We start from the raw sequence: 19,110 nt of genomic DNA on the forward strand, positions 1-19,110 counted from the left end.
GTATTGCCAGAGAACCCAAGCACAAGTTGAAAAGATGTGCCTTTTTAAAGAGAAAAACATAATCAATAACCACCCTTCTCTTTAGATAAGTTGTGGGGCAGGGAGGCAATGGTTTGCTCAAGAGCAACAACAACAACTAGCAACACAACAAAACTGCTATCTAACACTATTTAGTCTTGCTAACAACAATCATGAACTGTATGATGGGGGAAAGCAGCAAGCCATCCTGTCCTATTAGGTTCAAAATTCTAAGGGCAGAATCCAATGCATGCTTAGACAGAAGAAGAAGAAAAGTCCTACAACTCCCAGCATACCCAACTCAGTTAAGGCCACAAAACCAAGGAGACTCATCACATTGTGCCTACATACCTCTTCTGCAACCAGACTGGCCAGACAGCAGAAGCAACCCCCAAGTGGTTGGCTGAGGATGGCAACATCTTTAGGGGCAAGAAAGAAGCACTATGCAAACTGAAAGGTACGTCTCAGAGCTCCATCACACCAGGCTGATAGTGTGCTTTCACAGTGAATTTCATGCAAAAGACTCCCATGATGCTCACCTTATAGTCTGCTATCGCGGCGAAGGACTCAGATGACGTCAACTATGTCCTGCTGTGATTGCAGTTCTTCCTCCCTCTTGGCAACATATTTTGCCCCTCGGAAAGTGTGATTCTTCTTGAACTCCGAGCGGCCACTGGGGACATGGAAGGATGACGAGGAGCAGAGCCACCTCCCTTGGCAGCTCCCAAGCGAGCGCTGCAGAGCCCTGAGCAGGCCCAGCCCTCCCGGGGTGCATGCCAGAGCAGGGCAGAGGCACGGAGGCTGGTGTGATGGAGCTCAACAACAACAACAGCTTTCATACGCTATAGGATAATTTGAGGGAAAACCAGGACAAATGGGTAGGTGTGATGGAGCTTTCAGTCAGCCTTTGCTATATTATAGAAGATATTGGGAAGTACCTCTTCAGATTATGCAGTGCAGCCATTTGCAGAAGTAAAATATCTTGAGGCAGCAGTGCCAACTGCAATCCTTAACATTTTGCCTGATGAAGCAGCAATTTTCTTGTAACTATGCCATGTGGAATCTTACAGGCTGTCCACCATCTTGAAATGGCACAAACCCTTCTTCTCCAAGGGGTTCATCAGACGGCCGTTTTATCGCATGCTTGCTATGGCCCGCTCAAGGGTTTCCGCGCATCCTTTAGATGCCGTCCTCCTACACACCTCCTGCTCCTTCTTGCCTTTTTTCCATCATAACTGGACCTCTTTTAATCCAACTTTTTTGGGGGGGGAAACAGAATGTGCCACCATTTCCTGTTGTGTGCAGGAAAAGCAGTGTGACATAAACAGCCTCTGAATGGGCCACGTGGTCTTTGTTTACTTCCATTTTCTTCTCTGGGAAGAAAGAGGAAGTTTCATGCTACAGGAACAGGGGTGGAGAAGTGACAGTAGGGAACCGCAATTCCCCCATCTGATGACACTCCAAATAAAACTTCTCTTTGCATTTAGGGGGCAGTTGTCATTTGTCTCCCTTTCATATATCACACCACCATATATTGTACCCAGTTTGCTGAGCAGCCTTCCCCAAACTAGTGCCCTTCAGATGTTTTGGACAATTTCCATCAGCCCAGGCAGCATGGCCAAATGGTCAGGAATGCTGGGACTTGTAGTCAAAAAACTCTGCAGGGCATCAGGTTGGAGAAGACTGATGTTTAGAATAAAAAAATTAAGTGGTCTATGAGTGAGGATGAGGAAGCTATGCAAGGAAAGGAAAGGAAAGGAAAGGAAAGGGTATCAAAATGCTACATACAACATCTACTTTACAATGTGGGAATCTGTTCTTGGCTTTTCCTTTTGCTTATGTTTCCCATTTTTAGAATACGGGCTCCTGTGCACATGGTGAGCCACTGCACAGTTGATATACACATTTATCTCAGAAAGAGTGATTTGTCAAGGGCAGAGGCATCTGCTACTTAACAGGAGTCAGATCTTTTACACAGATGAAGAAGTTTGCCTAGCCCTGTAAAAATGTGCTATTCTAAACTACATTTTGCCTTGCAAGAATGAAGAGATCGCCTTAGCGCAACAACTCCAACTGTCGTGTTTTCAGCTGTGTTGATGGGCTGCGGTTGAAACTGATCTAGCCTCGTTACTTTTCCTGCTCATGAACCCCTACCCTCCCTCCACTACAACCTGAGGCACGCAGATTTTAAAGCCCTGTTGTAAGCAAAATGTATGCTGTGCTCCTTAAGTATTGTTTTCCCTCCAAAAGTTGATTGCTTAGTCCCCAGGCGGACATGTGATGAGTTTGATGTTGAAGGTAGAGGACATGTGCAAGGACTAGAGGCCAAGCGAGGGCCATCAAAACTTTACTTCAAAGCAATGCACACATCAAAAGTGAGAAATGAGTTTTCCCACCTCCTCAGTATTTGGACAGGTGTGATAAAGCAAACTCAGAATTCTAAACTACAGCTGAGCCAAAAAGGGAGTGGGCATTTTTCACAAACACTTTTGCAACCCATGAAAAACATGGCCTTTCTAGTGATTTTTCAAGAACAGCAGCTATGAACAAGGACAAATGTATTCACCCATTCAGAATGAGGGCCAGAAGTCTAAATGAGCTGCAGGACATCATCATGTAGTCGATGCGCTTTTCTAAATGAGGCATTTATCGTGCACTTGTCATTCCCTACTCATGGTTGTTTACGGGGTCTTTAAATGATGTTGTGACCCTCTAGTTCAGTGGTTCCTAAAGTGGGCGGTACTGCCCCCTTGGGGGCGGTGGGATTGCATAGGGGGGTGTTAAGAGGCAAAGAGACAGCAGAGGGCGCTAACAGGCAAAGGGGCGGCAGGGGGGCACTCAAGGTGGTCTCTCCAGAAGGTCCTAAAACCAGGGACCGAGCAGGAAAGAGCGGCAAATTCAGCCGCTCTCCCCACACAGCTCCTGCTCAGGAAGGACGTTCTCACTCACGCAGCCGCTCTCTCCTCCTATCTCAAGCCCACAGCGGCCCCACCAGAAGTAGGGGGTGGGGGAAGCGCCCACAGGAGGCAGCAGAGCAGGAAACAGCAGCGAATTCAGCTGCTCTGCCCACTCTTCTCCTGCCTAGGAGGGCCTAGGGCTTCTTTCCTGATGGAGCTACCGCAGCCTGCTCACTCCCTCGCTCGCTCCCTCGGCCAGAGCTGCTCCCTCCTACAAGCTGCCCCAGCAGACCTCTCGCAATAGTTGCTGCACAAGGCAGGAGCAGCAGCCCTGCGGCGGAGAGGAAGGAGCACATGGAGGACGAACAGTGGCCGGCCGGCTGGGTGGGGAGCAGGACTGCTTGTGCTGCTGCAAGGTATCACCAGGCTCCCTTCCCCTGTCAGGAGTTGCAGATTGGGGCCATCTCCCCTCTGAGCTGCTGCCCTCCTGTCCTAATCAGCCCGGCAGCTATTGTGAGGCTTGGGGGGAGGGGAGTTGGAGAGAGAGAGAGAGAGAGAGAGAGAGAGATGCTGTGTGTCTCTGTGTGTGCTCCCACCCCTAAAAAAATCTGGACTACAACAGGATTGGGAGAGAAAAGAAAAGGGGGAGGGAGAGAGAATTGCAATTCCCCAGATCCTTCCTGGCTAAAGAAGATTCAGCAGCACCTTTTTCCAGAATGCTTGCTGAAACGATTCCTATCTGCCCTTGCTTATTTCAGGGTGTCCAACCCCCTTTTTTCAAGCGTTCTTTTGGTAAACAAGGTATGTGTGTATCTTGTGTCACCATAAAAACAGAGCTGCAGCACAATCCTAAGTATGTCTACTCAGAAGTAAGCCCCACTGAGATCAATAGAACTTACTCTGAGGTAAATGTGCATAGGATTCAGCCTGAAAACGAAGAGAGGGTGAAGAAAAGACAGGAGAAAATGAATTGTAGAAATAGAATAGCAAAGTAACTGTGGGATATTTAACCATATTTAAAGACAATAAGTACAGTAAAATTAGTGCCCCTCTACTTCAGTCCCAGCCAGTTTTTCTATAGGAAAACTCTGTACTAGGTGGCAAATAATTATTTTAAAATTTTAATTTAAATACATTATCCTTTCCTATAACAAAATGGTGCTTACTCCTAAGTAAGTGTGTTCCACTGAAAAAGGAAATCCTATTTGATTCCTGTATTCATGCAAGTGTGACATGATAAGTTAAATTTTATGCATCTTTAGACAGAAAAAGTCCTTCAACTCCTAGAATCCCCTCTAAATGGGAAGCACCTGCCCCAGGCTTGCCGAGGGAGGGAGGGAAAAGAGAGCGAACGCCTCTGTTTGCAGCCAGCACACCAATTGGATTTTGAATGAAGTATTCAATCAGTTGTTACTGTTTTGAATTTTATTGTTATTATCTTCCTTGGTGGGTCTTTGAAAACCACTATTCTGAATAATGATTTTTATAGTGTAGGGTAGGGGGGCACTGGGCATGAGTTTGTGGAACCAAGGGGGCGGTGACCTGAAAAGGTTTGGGAACCACTGCTCTAGTTTCACTTCTGTGTCTAAAGAGCACTTTTTTAGAGCAGGCAAAACACAATATTCAATTGTGAAAATGAAAGAAACCACTTTTTTACTTGTGTATTCATGGTATTCCACTATGCCACGGTACCACTTAGATGTTATATAGCAGAAAAGCAGGAAAGGAAATACTCTTCACATGGTGCTCGGATCTCAGTTGTGGAATGAAACAGAAACTAGATACAGCAGATTAATAGCCTTGAGTAGAAAAGCTCAAAGTTCATTACCTATGTAGTGTCATCATGAAGCCAATTCAGAATAAACAGAAAGTGTTTCCTTCACTCTAAATTAGCTTTGTGAGGGCATTCGGTTTTTGCCAGGACAATGCCAGTATGGGTCCACTACCAAGGTAGAAGTTTAAAATGAAATAGAAACATCAATTCTTGGCATAGCAATTCTTGGAAGAGTAATGAAATCATTTTCTGGAAGAGCAGATCTTGGAAGAGCAATTAAAACTATCACTAGGAAAGATATCACATAGTGGAAATCCATTCTCTCCACAATGCTCATAGTGAAGATTTACATTGCAATCCTATCCTACACACAGGTGGCTTAACTCCCACTGACTCCTTCATTTCCAACTCTACCAAATATCAGATAATATAATAATAATAATAATAATAATAATAATAATAATAATAATAATAATAATTCCATCTCAGCATCTCCCAGGAGATGCTAATAAGTGAAAAAAATCAAATTTGTCATATGTTGTTGCAGTGATAAAACTGAAGACCAGGAGCATTGCTGCTAAATATTACCTAGGAATTAGATCAGCCAGAATAAAACCCTGATATCATAATTAAGGGCATCTCACTGGCCTTGTAGAAGCATCTTTCTCACCCACTTGTCGGTATTATATCATGAGGAAGAACTGGCTTTCCAAGATCTGTGAACCGCCCAGAGAGCTCCGGCTATTGGGCGGTATAGAAATGTAATAAATAAATAAATAAATAAATAAAGATCTGCCTCTAAGATGCAGGCAACTTGTGACCCTCCAGATGTTATTGGACTGCAACTCTCATCAGCCTTAGTCAGCATAGCCAATTGTGAGGGATGAGTCCAACATCACCTGGAGGGCCACAAGCTGCCCAGCTTTCTCTAGCAAAAAGCACCCCTGTTTAACAAAATGGGTCGTGGTGCCACTTCTTTCAGTGTCAGATTCTGACAAACAAATTCAAGCATATCCTCAAAGGGAATGGAAAGGGGCAGATCTGGGAATACAAGGTGCTTTCAGACAGAGGGCTCTTAGCACTATCAAGGAGAAGGACCTTGGACAGCAGCTCCATCTTTTCTTTCTTAACACGTTGTCTGCTGTAGGATAAAAGATGGAAGGAGTGGTAGGAAAACATGGGAGGATTAAGAGATGAAGGCAATTGTGTCTGGACCCTTCTGTAAAATTCCATGAATGAGGCAAGGTGATGGTGCCATAAATGCCTCATCTAGAAGCACCCCAAAACAAAGAGTATTACATAAATAAATAATGTTACTATATGAAATAAAATAGATGAGACAGAGAGAACCCAATCAAATAACTTAGAAGTTCTTTTCACTCTGTACCTGGTAGGGCATGAATTAGATCTTCTGTTTATTCCCCAGTCCTCTATAGTGTTATCACTCTTTCAGGCCAATCAAATGCATGCTTATGCAGTAGTAAACCCTACTGCTTTCAGCGGGGTATAGTCTCTGGTAAGTGTGCACAGGACTGCAGGCTTTGAGTTACTGAATTAATTAATTCAGCTGCTTGCAAGCTGCAGGAAGAATTCACCGGCTACTAGATGTTCATCTGGATCACCACCATGATTTGTTAAGATGAACAAAAATGGACTTCCCTCCCCAGTCCTCATTTCTTGTTCTGCAAGCATGCCGGCTCTCAGGACTACCTAACACATTTCGTAAAGGCCATGCACTCCTTTGCTTTTATCCCTTCCAAATGTCAGATGATTGTACACTTTTTTTTCATAATTCCATCTTACCCGCTTTGATTTGCTTCAGGGCTTGCCGTGTTCTCAAATGGGGCTGCAATGAAAACAAAAGAAAAGAAAGAAAGCATGAAGAAAGCCAGAATGTGTTCACCCTCAAGACATCCGAGACCTTTGGCATTGCTCCAGCAGGCTCTCCAACCCAACAGCTGTCAACAAATGGGTGTCATTCTTAAGCAGAGCAGGAGAAAAATATGGATGGTTTTGGAAAAAGAACACTCCCCACGTACACGTCCTACCTGCCATAGTGCGTCTTGGCTGCCATATGCTGTACTAAACAAGAGGCATTGTCTCTTCCAAGCAATAAACCTAGAACAGATAAAGATTTAATAATTAACAAGAACTTGAGGCGGAACTTGAGTGTGCAATACAGTTAAGAAAGCGAGAAACTCAAAACTGGAGGGAAAAGAAGTCCAGTTCTATTGTGCAGGTGCTTCAGAAAGACTTCCTGGGATCATGATTACATGGTTTGCAGTTTGATCGAATGCATGGTGTTGTTGTTGTTTTACTGTAAGGGGACTCTCAAACGAATGCCATAAGTTTGCAGCATGAACTGACTCATTTGAAAGCATTAGAAACCTGACATGGCGGCGGAGGGGTATTCGTCTGGACTCAATCTTTGCAGAAAGGTTGGGGGGCACACAGAGAATGATTTTGCACGCTGGCCGATAAGGAAGTTTGATCACTTTTCACAACTTAGACCATTTCGAAGGCTTCAACTTTTATGATCTCTTTCTCGTTTTTACAAGATTCCATTTCACCAGTCACTCCTCTTTACATTGATTAGTAGCTAATGTGCTTCCAGAATTACAGCTTGTGTTACTGAAGCCAAACCATTTTGTTTCCTGATTTATTGATACTCTGATTGTGAAACTGCCATTCTTACCAAAATAGACTGGCCCTGTTCTACCCTATTCTAGAACTGCTCCTGTTTCATATTGAGGCAATCACCTAAACAAGTAGGGGTGGCATTATGACCCCCCTTTCTGCCCCCACCCAGAATTAAACTGAAAGCATTTATCTTGAGCTGAAAGTATTTGTTTCGTTTTATTTCTTTTCTTTTTTTTAACATTGGATTCAATTTTCAATTTTTTGTTTAGCAAGTTGAAAAAACATATTTGCAGTGGTTCAATGCTGTTTTTCACTACTACACAACCTCCCTTCTTTCTTTGGCCTCACAGTCCTCATCAGCATCATTTGCGCTCATTGCCCTTTAACACAATTGGCTGTGGTCACCTGTTTGGTCCTCTTGATGAAGTCACATTTGAAGTGAAGCAGAAACAAAATCATGTGCATTACTACAGCCAATCTGATTTATGGCCATGTGGGCAAATTTGGCTAAGGTCTATGAGAAGAAGAAAGAAAATGGCACAAGGAAGCAGTTGTCAGGGGAGCAAAAGAGCACCAAACAGCACTGAAAAAGAAACATTCAGCAATATTGGGGAAGAGAACATAGGAATCTGCCTTATACTGAGACAGACCATTGGTTCATCTAGCACAGTATTGTCTACACTGACTGGCAGGATATCTGGCAGGATTTTTTCCAGCCCTACTAGAGATACCAGGGATCGAACCTGGGACTTTTGGTTTGCAAAGCAGCTGTTCTACCAGTGAATTATGCCCCTTCCTTAGAGAAATTGGTCTTACTATGTCAAATGTTGAAATCAGGGAATGTCTGGTGCCGCCCTTTCAGTTTATCACTGTAGTTTGCTGCTTTCATTTGTGCCTATGTTCCCTCCCAATAATTGTTCTCCTGAGTGTTTTAAAAACAGCCTGAGTGGATTTAGTGAGTCTCTTAGCTAGAGGTTAAAAACAAACAAAAAACACCCTCAGTGCTACTTCACAGGCACTTTTAAACTTTCATACATTTGGAACAGACTCAGAGCGTCATTAGACGAGCGTTTATAACACACTCGTTACTGGGCACTCATGGATTTTCACGGGTCCCTCTCATGAAGCTGTCCACTGCCACTCCTTCTGCCATTCTTTTCCTATTAAAATAGTCCAAACAAAATGCAACTCTTCTGAATTATAACGAAATTGGTCGCCATTTCCTGCCGTGCATAGAGAAGTTTCACTATAAAACGCCCACTGGAGGGCGCTGTCCCACTACACTGAAGGGGCCACGTGGTTGCAGCTTGTTTCCCCTTTCCCTCCTGTGTGATTCTTCTCTTCACTACAGTGGAAGAGCAGCAGGAAGCAAGAGCGACGGTAAGGAAATACGATTTCCCCCTGTCTGATGATCCTCTCAGAGAAGGGCAACAACAATGATCAGCAATATGGAAAATAAGTGCTGTGTGAAGAGAGGTTGAAAGAACTGGGTATGTTTATCCTGGAGAAAAGAAGAGTGAAGTGTGGGGGTACAGGATAAGTCTTCATATATCCAGAGGGCAATCACACATAAGAGGGCAAAGTAGAGCTTTCCTACAAGAGCCATTTATTGTATCCCTGTGATTCCTTACTCATGGTTGTTTATGGGTTCTTTAGACAACTTTGTGATCCTCCAGCGCTGTGTCTGTTTTTTTTTTTCAGAGTACTTTTCTGTTTTTGTTTTTAGAGTGGGGATAATAGAGTGTTATTACTGAAAGTGGAAGAAAAGGCATTTTCCTACTTGTGTTATGATGATATTCTGCTATACCACAGTGCCACCTAGATGTTATATAGCAGTAAAGCAGGAAAGGAAAAGCTCTTCATGTAGAGCTCGGATCTCTAGTAGTAAATGCAGCAGTTAACAACTTCATGAAGAAAAGCTCTAATGGGTTTAAATTATAGGAAGATAGATTGTGGCTGGAATATTAGAAGAAACAACTTGACAGTAAGATTAATTGGGCAATAGAACTAATTACCAAGTGGGGTGGTGGGCTCCACCTCACTGCAAGTCTCCAAGCAAAGCCTGGACAGCCATCTGTTGGGGATACCCTAGCTCTGGGTTTCCTGCACTGAGCAGGGTTGGACTAAATGGCCTACAAGACCCCTCTAACCCTTTGATTCTGTATATTAACATTTTAGTTGCCACCATTTACCTGGCTGAGAATTTCAATAATTACATTAAGCACACACATTCAACAGGTGGAGCTTTCCCCAGCATGTTGGGAAGCCAGGATCAAAAGGCACAGAACCCATGGCCACCTTCACTAACACAGGCAAACAGACCATGACCAGGTTATCTTTCTTGGCCAAACATCCTTCAGAGGCTCCTAAAGTGATGCTTGCCTCCCTCCACAAACAGCAAACCTCCCTGACTATTAGCTCATGGTATGAACCACCTCTTCCCATTTCATAGGGCATTTTCACACAAGGCTTAATGCAGTTCTTCCTGCAAGCAACGATCCTACATTGGCCAGAATGTGCCACTTGCATTCCAAATGCCTCTCTCTGCTGCTTTTTTCTTCTGCATTAAGAATATTCAGGCACTGCACTTAGTGACTGAGGGAATCAAAGGCAATTTAACCATCACTTAAGTAAATGCTCAGCATTTTAAAAATCCTGATAAGTCTCCACTGGTGGGCAGAAGGTAGGGTGAGATTTACTGGTAGATCTTTGGGTAGTTTGCAGCAAATCTCCAAAGGCTTCTGATTTCCAATGTTTTAACATTAGTAAGCAAAAGACTAGGACTAATATCCTAGGTGTGGAGTTGTATGATTCGTTTTACAGACTGTGAGAACAGGATCAGTGTAAGGTATTTATTCCGGATTAACTAACCCAGAATGAACTACGGGCTCATCTACACCAAGCAGATATTCCACTATGAAAGTGGTATGAAAGCAGTATATAGAAGGCAGGAGCCGCACTACTTCTTTATAGTGGTACTGAAGTGCACTGAGGACTGTTGGGACCCATGACACATGCCATATACTGCTTTCATACCACTTTCATAGTGTTATATCCTGCTTGGTGTAGATGTGTCATGGGCTCCAACAGTTGTCAGTGCACTTCAGTACCACTATAAAGCAGTAGTGTAGATCCTGCAGTGCACTTCAATATCACTATAAAGCAGTAGTGTGGCTCCTGCCTTTTATATACTGCTTTCATAGTGGAATATTCTGTTTGGTGTAGATGAGCCCTACATTTTGTGAACGTCTCTGCAGACTTCCCCATAAAATGCTGGAGCAAGTTATCTTGTGGTTCCCTTTAATATACACATGGAACTCCCCTCTGTTCATCAATGAGTCAACAGAAACCTGTCAACAGTATCTTGATATTTATCGTTGATCAGCTCTTCTTTGAAGCAGCCAAACTGAAGCACAGCAGGCTGCTGGTCTACTTAAATGCAGTGGGTTACCACAGGAGCAGGTGCAGTTTAACGCCATCAGACTGAGCCCCCCATCCATGGTGAAGTGTTTAAAAAGGAAAGCTCAGCGTTAAAATTATCAGTGGATTATCCCACGATAATGTCAGCCTAGCAGGAGCACAGTGATTCAGTTCTCGCTCCGATGCTGTCACCGCAAGGAAGGTCAGCACGACCTTCCACGATGTATCAACCTGAAAGCAAGCTGTTAATTGAAAAGAAAGAAAGCGCCTTGGGGAAATTGTCTTCATTTCAACTCAATCAATGGTTTTTACAAAGTTGTGTTGCGGTTGTTGTTTTTAAAAAAATTCACACATTGTTGTGAACTACAGCTGAAATTCATTGCAGTCCGCCAAAAAAAACCACAACTGTTTAACCTAGGCCCAGAAATCCTGGTTACAAACAGGGCTGGGCGGGGGGGGGGGGGTAGTGGGGCCAGTTGGCATGGGCCTACGATTTTGAGGGGGCCTACTCCGAGTCCCCCTGGTAGAGGAAAAGGGGGACCCTTTGGTAAAGATTTGTTACAAAGTAGCTCTCCTTTGAGTGAGCAGTACTAACACTGACAAGGCAAAGTTGCTTGATTTTTTTCTGTTGTTGTTGATGAATTTGCCCAAAGAAAAGCACATAAAGCATTCCTGAATGTGAAGAAGTGATGTCTTATATGCATCTTGAATAAAAGCCCTTGCTATTACCTTTTTTATAAATCGTTCTAGTTCATGTGTATTTAGAACTGATTATAAAATACTTAATGAGCAGTTTGAAATGGGGCCTACATTTCCCATCTGGCCCGGGCCTATTACCAACTTTACCCGGCCCTGGTTACAGACTCTATCTCAGTGCAGGCTGGTGGCTCCAATGTCCGTGGGGTGGTGAATCCGCTCTGCGTTTCAGTCAGAAGTCTAAAGGAGCTAGCACCTTAGATAGCTCCTTTACAGTTCTGACTAGTTCTGACTGAAACCTGAAGCAGATTCACCACCCTATTCACCACTGGCATCGGAGCCACAGACCTCCACTGCTCCACCTCGTCCCTGAACTCATTGTGTGCCCACAAGCAAGTTGTGCTCAAATCTCCATTGCTATAGATGGACCTAGTTTCATAGCACAGTTGTGACCATGATGAAAGGGAAGGTGGCCCTTGCCAAAAGAAGAAGATTTGTATCATCAGTACAAGAGGCCATAAGAGGACTGCAATTTGCATTACAATGGCCATGCTAGCTTGGGGTGATAGGAGTTTGTAGTTCAACATATCTGGAAAATACCAGGGCCAGATCTACACTTCATATCTATCAGTACAATCCCATCATGGTGACACTATATTCCTCTTGTGCACTTATACCTCGTAGTGCACACAATGACATCTGTTGCGGTATTTAGGATAATACAGAATAAAAATGGGGCAATAATGCCAGAAAAGCAGTTTTCAAAATGCTGTATATAATCAATACTGACAAAAAGCACTAGCGTATCCCTGGTTGGTGAAGGCTAGGCTAGGTTTTTAAAGGAAGACAGATTTTTTGAAACACAAACTTTCTCTGCACATGTACACACCCATGTGCCTACCTCACTTCAAGAGCCTCTTGGTGTAATATGTTTATGTTGTTGCCATTTACAGGTAAAATGGCAAAAATGGATCCTAAACTAAGAACTGCATGAAGAAATAAGCTGTTTTTTCTTTCATCTTAATGGTGTAGGCTACCAGTGTTACAGTTGGTACAAATTATTATATTGTACTTGGATATGTTTTCAGATGAGTGTTCTTTGTGATAGCCACAAATATCAAGTGACAGCTTTCATGATCAGCTATGTTTAGCCTCACACATCTGTAAGAAGCATGTTAACATATTATAAGCTTAATTACCTCATGAAGTAGTGATTTGAATCTACTCAGAGTTTCTAAATCAGAAGACGGCAGCGAACGTTGGGCAGGGGTGGGTGGCTTGTGGCCCTCCAGATGTTGTCACCAACAATTCCCATGCTCCATCTCCATTAGTTGTGTTGGCTGGGGCTGATGGGAGCTGTAGGCCACAACATCTAGAGTGCCACAAGCTGCCCATCCCTGACATAAGAGAAGAAATGCTGAAAATAGTCAAGTGGCCAGCCATTTGTACTTTCTGAAATTAAATGTCCACATGAAATCTTCAGTGAGTTGGATGAGAGATCAGCTGCCTTCTGGCTTGCCCTTCTCTGAATTGTTTCCATTCAGGATGGTCATTATAAGAACTATGTCACTTAAGAATCAGTGGTCTCTCTCTCTCTCTCTCTCTCTCTCTCTCACACACACACACACACACACACACACACACACTTCATGTACAGAAGCCAACCAGACAGTTGAATCTTATTTCAAGACTAAGGTAGGCCTGGCCCTGATAAAGCATCACAACAGTCATAAAACATCACATCCATGGGACATGCATACTATGCATTCTGCAATCACCTTAGAATAACTGCAAAAAGTGATACAATCCATGGAATTCAGCATTCTAAATACAACCTGAATAAAATAAAAACATATGCATTCATTGTGCTTATTTTTCTCACCCCTTTCCAGGACCAGCAGAAGAATTATGCAATATAAGGAAAATGAATGCAGATGTTTTAAATTTATTCAAGTTGCAGAATTATTATACTGAATCTTTAAGAGGAGGGGAATACATAACCTTCAAAGTAAACAAGAGGTCCATGACAGTTATGCAACCACATTCCATGCAGCTAACTATCTGGGGGAAGCATTGCATTTTCCCATGTAATAATATTGCAGTCAGAATGATGGGGGAATTGGATGTGCTTCCTTATGGGATGAGAAGCAAATGCACATTGTGCAGTAGATGAGTTATGAAGTCAGAAAAGCCCTCTGCAGCAAGTGAGTTGAAAAAAATAGTCAAAAGATTAAATTAAAATACGAATACTCACCTGATCCCCCAGCACGTGAAGCTGACGCAATTACATTGTGCTTCTCACCTCGTTCCCCTTTTGTTTTTTCTCTTTTCTTTTCCCCATTTCCGTTTTCATTTTTTTTTTTTAAGCTGAAAGATTTACCCTAAGACATAATGTACGAAACTGGATCTGTTCTCCTAGCAATCTCCCTGGATTTGAAAAAAGGTCTCTAACACACAAGACATCAAAACAGCAGCAGAGCCCATCCAAATCTCCTATTTTCCTTTCTAAAAGTGTGCTTGCATTGCTTGCCTTTTGGGGGGAGAGTAGGGTGTCATTCCTGAGTGCGCCTTCAGCCCTCTCTCCTCCTTAACTCAGGTTTCTCTTGCGGCTTCCCAATGCTTGAGTTCAGGAGCCCCTTTTTGAGGGAGCCTCTGTGAGAACTAGCATCCTACACTGTAGGAAGGATCATCATTGTTTTTGTCTAATGAACTTTTCTTCTACCATCTACATTTGGCAAAAGCTCAGAACGAAACAAAAAAACAAACGTAACTTTCTGGCACTTTCGCAACTGGCCAGAGAGCGACAGTGTGTCTTCTGAAAACTTATTAACATAGCTAACAAGAAAGTCAGACATTCAAACAGTGCATCCTCACAGTTCATGATTTTGGATGATGAACAATTGAATACATGGAAGGTGCTGGACCAGAGAAAATGCCTGCTGAAAGTAGGTAGAAATGAATCATTCATTGTTTCATCACTTTGTATAGTAGCCATATGCTGATCACTAACCACAGCACAAACAGTGTCCAAAGGAGATGGTCTGTTAACCCGAATTGGACAAACACAGTTTTACCCTCACAACCCTTCCATCTTTTCCCTCCATTTCAAATATAATTTGCCCTATCAGGAGTCCTGTAGAGACCTCCAGTGGTGCATTCTTTGCACCCTTCCATAAAAAAATTTTCTTTGCACCCTTCCAAAAAATAATTTTTTTTAGTAAAAATCTTGAAAAGCATTAGGATTCCAGGTTCTCCTTCTAGTTCCTGCACCTGCTGCAATCCAGCTGTTGGCAGACAGGCAGAGAAGGATCAGCAGGGTCAGCGATTAGAGCCCCACCCAATCTAATCCCTCAAGCATCCCTGACAGTTTTCTACTTAATATTATCTCAGGGGCATGTCTGTTCTATGAACCTAAGTCGATTTTACTGTGATGGCGTCCTTGCTTTCATTCTCTCCCAGTCTCACACATATATACAAGGAAGCCTAGGAACTGTACTTCTGTGAGAGGACTAAAGACAGAAGATTCTCAGCACCTTCACAAGACGACAGACCATTTTACCACCCAGTTATGCATGATTCCTTGATAGTTCTCCTTTACGCTTCACAAACTGACACATTTAACCAATTTATCAAGGGGACAGAGGCAAATAATAATCTGCCATTTCCCCCCATCTATCCATGGTTTAGGTTACCTACATTGTTCCATGGTTATCTATGTGTTCGTGACATTCGTCTCATCAGGGAGTATTACTCGTGAGAATGTAACTACAAAATTCACCTGAGCATTGTGGGCAGAAAATGTAAACATTAACCCTCGTGGTGAAAAAACAATGATGGAGGCAGTCATATGAACATATCTGCAATTGCCTTGGAGGAAGTCAACCCACTGGTCCATCTAGCTGAATAATGTCTACACTGATGGGCAGTGGCTTTCCAGAGTTTCCTATCCCTACCTGGGGATGCTGAGGACTGAACCTGGAACCTTCTGCATGTAAATCATGTGCTGTACTATTGAGCTATGGCCCCTTCACTATAAGAGAAACTGCACAATTCCAGGTAATGTATAAACCAGGCTTTATTTTCTAGGTCTGTGGTAAGTGTATTAATTCTTCTGGAGAATGGCCATCCTCCAAGCAGCCCAGCAGAAGTGAGGCATTACAGCCTCTCTCAACTGCATTGACAACTTCTTTGAGGTGACTTTGTGAAAGATCACGTTCTTTCTGGTTCTCCTCTCCTCTCCCCTCCTGCTCCTTTTTCTTGGGCTATTGCCAACATTTGCAGCTGAATTGAGTTTCTCAATAACAATTTTCTTTTCTTTCTTCTTGTCAGTGTGCTTAGCGATCAAACACTTATCTGGCTGTCAAGCCATTTAATGCCTTCCTGCCTCTTTCTAGAGCTAACCAGAACAAACTCAATACAGGTTGGATACATAGAGTATAAAGACACAGTAGTTGTCCACCACCCACCCACATTTTAAGGAGAGGGCACATCACAACAGGCTCTTGCGGGGTTTTCCTGTACCCATTAGCTTAAAAAATGGAAGACCAGATGCTTTGTATTTATAAACTACTACAGTTAATAGATACAAGTACTTGGATCAGGAAGAGTGAAAAAGGGAATTTCAGCAGATGCAGCTTCTCCTTTAGTGATAACCAAAATCACACCTGCTGCCATTCTCCTTTCTATATATCAGCCTTCCTCAGACATTGATCATTCTGACGGAGAATGATGGGAATTGCTGTCCAATACATGTGTTTGGGGATGGCTTCTATACCACAATTAAATGCATGGGTTGTACTGTGTGTAACAACTTGCAATGTACATCTATGTTATGTGAAGTTCTGTCCTTCAAGATGACATAGAGATGTGTCAATTTTTTACAGATCCAACGTATGCATTATGTGACCCATAATGTGCAAGGCAGATAAAGTGTGTTTATCTCACTGAATGCCCGCAGGAAGGGGGATATGAGGTCCATTGAAACTCTCCCTATGCACACATTCAGTGAAATATACACTGGGAAATACCCACTGTGTACCTTCACATTTCTCCACAAAGACTTTATATTCACACTGACTCACCAATTGTTCTCCAATCTAAACACTCATTGACCTGCATAGCAATTTACAGAAGAGGTTATCTGTTGACAGCGTTAATGGAAAAGACCCTCACTTGGATTTATGTGAATGAACATGGGGCGCCTACTGGCAGCTACGGAAAATGGTGCTTTGTGAATAAATGGGTCTGTTTCTCTTCCCAGATCCAGCAATGGGGTTGGTGGTAATGGATCAAGGACCTTTCGTTAAAAAATTATCATCTTATTGTTTGCTTCATGTGCTGCCCCCTTTAAGAGATAGGAAATGTGCTTTTGTTCAGGAAAAATGATATTCTTCAGTCATATACAAAAGATGATGTGCTGAACTTTAAAAATTAATAAATATTGTTATAGTGGTTTTAAATAGGCATGTGCTCCGCTCTGATTAGAACTGGAGAATCAGAAGCGAATTGGCCTTCTCCGCCTTGCCCAGAGGCGGAGTAGAAGCAGACCACGGACCCCTAGAAGCAAGGCGAAGAAAAGCGCCCATTTTCGGAGCGATCCTCTTTCCGCGGACCGCTCCGATGGCCATTTTGAAACATTTCGCCCATAGGATTGCATTGCGGAAAACAAAAGGGGATAACTGTGTTGTTTTTGAAGCTATCTTTCTGAAACTTCTTGTGCTTAGAGAGTCATGGCTGGGGGTCATTTTGAGCCTACTCTCAGCTCTCTGCGTGGTGCAGTTCGCTTTCTAGAATTTTTAAAAAAGTAGGGTAAAGGCGGGAAAAAGATTACCTTTTCGATTGCTGAGGGGCAGAGTCACCTCCCGGTCATGATCACATGATCCCAAAGTTGGAGGAGGGGATAGGCAAAACGGGTAACTTGGGATTCTGGGAAACTTCTCTTTCTACTCTGAACGGAGTTTTCCCAGTGTTTTTTTAAAACAGTAGCTCCACAAAATGCAGAAACACAACCTGAAATCATACTAACAGATAGGAAACACACAGCAGTGCTACCCACCCTAACTTTGGGGAACAACTGAATACATGTGGTGCAAGGGGATGAGCTCCCCTAGGGCATGTGGATGTGCCCTCACTCTCCTGTACTTGGAGGGCCATCAGAGCCCTCCAAAAGAGTAACTCAGTGGAGCAATGTGTATCATGAGTTGAAGTGAGCGTCTGCTTCTTAAGACTGATACCTAGACAGTAGGGATGTGCTCCACTTCTAATCGGACCGGCGAATTAGAAGCGGAGCGGGGGGCTTCGCATGCCCTTAAGGCGGAGGCGAAGAGGATTGGGGGGCCGGCGGAGCGTGGCGAAGAGGATTGAGGTGAAGGCAGATCCTTTGCCTCGATCCGGAGCTCCACCGGAAAGGTAAGTGGGGTTTACCGGGCCCTGCCGCTGTCGCCCATGCGGCGACAGCGGCAGGGCCCGGTAAACCCCCCCTCCTCTCCCTTATCAGCATCCATCCGCGGTCTGTCGGCTTCTTCAATTGAGCCCGCGGTTCAACCAGGAAGTCTAGGCCGCACTTGCGGCCCAGACTTCCTGGTTGAACCGCGGGCTCAATTGAAGAAGCCGACGGACTGCGGACGGAGGCAGATAAGGCCCCCCTCCCCCTTGGTCCCTTACCGAGCTCTGCCGCCGTCGCCGCACGGGCGGCGACGGCGGCAGGGCCCGGTAACCCCCCCCCGCCCTCCTCTCCCGGCCTTACCTGGAGCCACTCCCCTCCACTGCAGAGCTCCGATTCGGAGCCGGAGCTCCGCAGCGAAGAGGAGCGGAGTATGGGCGGAGTGGCGCGGAGCGGAGCGGGCCAATCCAAAATTTTCGGATTGGCCCGCTGGGCGGAGCGGGGGGTCCGTGCACACCCCTAATGTATAGTATGGTGTAGGTTGTTTGATGAGCAGGGTCGGTGCCGGACTATTTTACGCCCTAGGAAAGGTGACCTACTTTCACACACACACCCCAAAAAACGCCAACTTTGATTTTTAAGAACATAGGTTTCCTGGAAAAAATAAGAAGCACAAAACTTGAAACTGCTAAATATATTTTAAAGTGCAAGAAATATGTCATGCCAATTATAGCAAACAAATTGGAAAGGAACGTCTATGGGTCTAAAATGCATTATTTTATAGGAATATCATCGTCAAATCATCCCCCCTAACTCACGCGCACGCGCACACACACACACTCAGCATGACTCACTCCAAACAAACACATGCATGAACATATGCATTCACTCAAAGACCCCATGCACCCCATTCACCCATACATTCTCTCTCTTCCAGGTGCATTCAGGAAGTCCGAACGTGGAGCCACCCCACCCCCACCCCCACCCCAGCGTCCCTGGCTTTGCTTCGGCTGGTCGGGCGCGGGGCACCATCTCGCCCGCCCAGGCCTAGCTGAATCTTCAGGCCTGGCCAGCTCACAGCCAACGCGCGTGAGTGCTGCGCTGTTACCCCTCTTAGCTTGGCACTCTAGGCGGCCGCCTGAGTGGCCTCTATGGTAGCACCGGCCCTGTTGATGAGGTTGAATTTGATGGCCAGTTGTTGGCGAATTATTTTTGCAGCTGTACTGTGACTGTTTATATAGTCCATTCCTGCCAGAATTTCACTTCCTCCTGTTACATTGTCT

The sequence above is a fragment of the Elgaria multicarinata genome, chromosome 2 (assembly GCF_023053635.1).
Source record: "Elgaria multicarinata webbii isolate HBS135686 ecotype San Diego chromosome 2, rElgMul1.1.pri, whole genome shotgun sequence".
Lineage (NCBI taxonomy): Eukaryota > Metazoa > Chordata > Lepidosauria > Squamata > Anguidae > Elgaria > Elgaria multicarinata.